Source organism: Mirounga angustirostris, unplaced genomic scaffold (genome assembly GCF_029215605.1).
Source record: "Mirounga angustirostris isolate CCGP_5_RB_7025 unplaced genomic scaffold, mMirAng1.0.hap1 SCAF_6, whole genome shotgun sequence".
NCBI lineage: Eukaryota > Metazoa > Chordata > Mammalia > Carnivora > Phocidae > Mirounga > Mirounga angustirostris.
In genome coordinates, this window is record NW_026991714.1 from 122008479 (window position 1) to 122012576 (window position 4098).

At 39.4% G+C, this 4098-nt stretch overlaps 1 pseudogene; it reads left to right on the forward strand.

Moving 5' to 3' along the window:
* The first annotated feature begins 2912 nt into the window (after window positions 1-2912).
* LOC123845527 (U6 snRNA-associated Sm-like protein LSm3) lies at window positions 2913-3288 on the forward strand (annotated as a pseudogene).
* Window positions 3289-4098: the final 810 nt, after the last annotated feature.

The window sequence follows — 4098 nt, forward strand, 5'->3', positions numbered from 1 at the left end:
GTTGACGTGCAGCCCTCCTTTTCAGGAAAATCTTTCCATGCAGATTTCTATTTCCACAATTTTCAGATTGGTTTGTAGCTCATCAGAAAATGATTCTTTGGCTATTCTATTTCACAAAATGTACTGCAGCATTTACTTGTGAGAAGCCATTGAGAGGCAAACCAACTTCAGGCTGAAAGTTTAATTACCAGAATTTGAGTGGTATTTGGCTACACTGTATTTTGTACTAAAAAGAAGAGATCGAATTTTTTTTCAGAGTGACATGCTTTTGTATGTTTTCCAAAATTGTATTTATAATTCATTAACAAAATAAGGTATTCTACTTTAGAAGTTTTTTATTTCTGTTCTTCTTTCCTTCTGGCCTTTATTCCCCCCTCCTCTTCTTTTAGCTCACATCTATACAGTGAGTCTTTGATCGTTTTCCTCCTGGAAACTTTATAATATTTAAGCAAGAGATAATGGCCTGGTTTGTGCATATGAACTCTCAGAGAGAGGATGTGTTTATTTTGATCTAATCTCTCATCTCTCTTGATATTAACTGAGTGATAGTCATTAGGGCTGCTCACAAATGTCCCTGCACTCCTGTTTCTGGCACATGGTAGGACTGTGCCTCTCACCCACCTTGAAGCTAGGCATGATCATGTGACCTGCTTTATCCAGTAAAATATGAACAGAGTGATGTGAATGTATTAAGAGCATGTAAGGCAATAATAATGGAAATTTACAAGTTTTGACAAAAATGTGGAAAAATTGGAACCCTCATATATTGCTGGAAGAAACATAAAAATGGCGTAGCTGTTGTGGAAAACAGTTTGGTGCTTTCCCAATAAATTGAACGTAGAATTACCATATGACCCAGCAACTCTGCTCCTAGCTATATACTCAAAAGAATTGAGAACAGGTGTTTATTTTTTTAAAAGATTTTATTTATCCATTTGAGAGAGAGAGAGACAGAGTATGAGCAAGGGGAGGGGCAGAGGGAGAGGGAGAAGGACAAGCAGACTCCCTGCTGAGTGTGGAGGCAGACATGGGGCTTGATCCCACAACCCTGAGGCCATGACCTGAGCTGAAGTCAGACACTTAACTGACTGAATCACCCAGGCACCCTGAAAACAGGTGTTTAAACCAAACTTGTACATGAATGTTCACAGCAGCTGTATTCAAAACTGTCAAAGGTGGAAACAACCCAAATGTCCATCAATTGATAAACAAAATGTGGCACACCCACATAATGGGATATTATACAGCCAAAAATAGGAATGAAGTACTATTACAGGCTACAACATGGATGAAGCCTGAAAACATGCTAACTGAAAGAAACCGTATGCAAAAAGCCACAAATTTTATGATTCTAATTATATGAAATATCCAGAATAGGCAAAGAAAGAAAGCAGATTAGTAATTGCCAGTGGTTGGGGGTGAGGGGTAGGGGTAGGGAATGTGACTAATGGGTGTGGGATTTCCATTTGGGTGATAAAAATGTTATGAAGCTAGATCGTAGTGATGGTTCCAAAACATTGTAAATATACACTTAATGCCATGGAATTATACACATTGGTTAAAATGGTACATTTTATATAATGTGTGTTATATCACAATGTTTTAAAATTAATGTGTGTGTGTGTATGAAGGGCATGTATAATTCTCCAGAGTGAACTCGAGTTGATAGGGAACATCCATCAATCTGAATGATAATAGCATGACTGAGAAATAAACTTTTACTAGATTGTCATTTGTTACAACAACATAACATACCCCATCCTGACTGATATAAACTATTATATTGCATTTAGTTCACCTAATCTTTTCTTAAGCCTCCTTTGTGTCAGGTACTGGGGAAAGAAAGAGGAAAAGCTTCAAGCAGCTTGCAGACTAGCAAGGGAGATAAACATGTTAACCAAAAGATGCTCTTCTGTGTGATGATGCCATGATGGAGGTAGATTATGAGCTATAGTGGAAGCACAAAGGCCAGAATGGCCAATTCCATCCTGGAAACTCAGAGAAGGCTCCTGAAGACAGCAAAGGTTGAATTACATTTTAAAAGATGTATAAAAGCTTGCCAGCTTGTGAAAGGGAGAGATTCACTGAAGGTTGATGGAAGAGCTTGTGCTCTATGCAGTGATATAGGCATGACACAGCTTGGCATGTGGCAAGGAATTGTCAGTCACTAGATAGGATTGACAAGGAAATAATAAGGTGTAAGGTGATGAGTGCTGGAGAGGGGACTAGAGAAGTCAACAAGTATTGGGAGTTTAGACCTAAATCTGTAGCCAGCCCTTTCTAATCTTTCCATTCATGCCATATATGGAAAATGAAAACACATATGGCACACTGAGGTAAAAAGTTGAGGCTTCTTGTGACTGACAACACACCTGGCCCAACTTTGGTTGTCACCCTTGGCATTCTTAATCCACTGTAACACACAATTGGGGCACAAGGTTTGGGAAGCTCTCCTATGAGTAATGGAGTAACACCAAGATTTTTAAGCTAGGAAATAATAAGATTTGGAAAATAATTCATAGTTTGGAAAATAAAAGAATATGAAGAATAAGATTGAAGTCCAAAAGATCTAGAAGGAAGTGATGGCAATAACCCAGAAAGAAATAGTAAGAGCTTAAATCATAATAGTGGCCATGGAAATAAAGAGAGTGGATAGATTCAAGATAGAGTTACAAGTTAATTCTACAAGATAGAACTAACAAACTTTACTGATTGACTTGAAGTGGAGGGGGAAGGGGGAGAAAGAAATTAAAATGGCTCCCTGCCTGGTTGAGTGTTAGTGGTTCCACTGGAATAGGAGAGAGAGGAAAGCGAGGACTGTGAAGACAGGAGTCAGTACTCAGGGACCTGCTGATTTGATGTGCCAGTGGAGGTACCTGAAAGGCAGTTAAAAACCAGAGTAGTTGGGGAAAGGATGCAGGGTTTGAAACATGGTGGATGACATGGACCAGCAACAAACTACCAACACTGTAGAAGAGCCCCTGGATCTCATCAGGCTCAGCCTGGATGAGCGAATTTATGTGAAAATGAGAAATGACAGAGAGCTTTGAGGCAGATTACATGCTTATGATCAGCATTTACATATGATATTGGGAGATATGGAAGAAACTGTGACTACTATAGAAATTGATGAGGAAACATACGAAGAGATATATAAATCAACAAAACAGAATATTCCAATGCTTTTTGTCCGGGGAGATGGTGTTGTACCAGTTGCCCCTCCATTAAGAGTTGGCTGAAGCAAAGAATTTATCATGTATGGAATATGGGAGCTTTTGTATGATTTCCTCTTTATTTATTTATTTTAATATTTTATTTATTTGACAGAGACACAGCGAGAGAGGGAACACAAGCAGGGGGAGTGGGAGAGGGAGAAGCAAGCCCCCCACGGAGCAGGGAGCCCGATGTGGGGCTCGATCCCAGGGCCCCGGGATCACGACCCGAGCCGAAGGCAGACGCCCAATGACTGAGCCACCCAGGCGCCCCATGATTGCCTCTTTAAATGTAGAAGACATTCAAAAGAGAAACCTGCATAAATTTTGATATTAAGAAATGACCAAGGATTCTTCCACTCCTGAAATGAGTTGATTTGCGGATAACTAAAAAATTCTTAAGCTAAAGGGCATTTTAATTTTTTTCCAACCCTTTCAATAAATGTGATCACCAAGATGTAGAACTCTTTTTTTCAGGGAAAAAAACCAAAAAACCAGAGTAGTTAAATATTCAGAGAGAAACTGGAGTAGAGTTAAAGATGGGGGGGTGGGGGGTGGCCATGGACAGATACAAGCAGTAGTTCAAGCCCAGGGAATGGATGAGCTGGTTGAGAGAGGCCATAAGTGAGAAAAGAAAAGGTCCAAGGTCATTTAAGGGGAACACAGAGGAAGGAAAGCCTGTGGGAATAACATTGGCATTTCTTTGATGCATAATAGGATTTCTCAACTGACTGAACAGATAACTCTTTGAAAAGAATGACTCTCTTTAATCTTTCTAAATCTGTCTGAATTATCTGTAAAGGCACCTCTGGGAATTCCAGAAGATTGATCCCTTAATATAGGCAGATACCTCTTATGCAAAATGAATGTTTAAAAAAGTAAATCA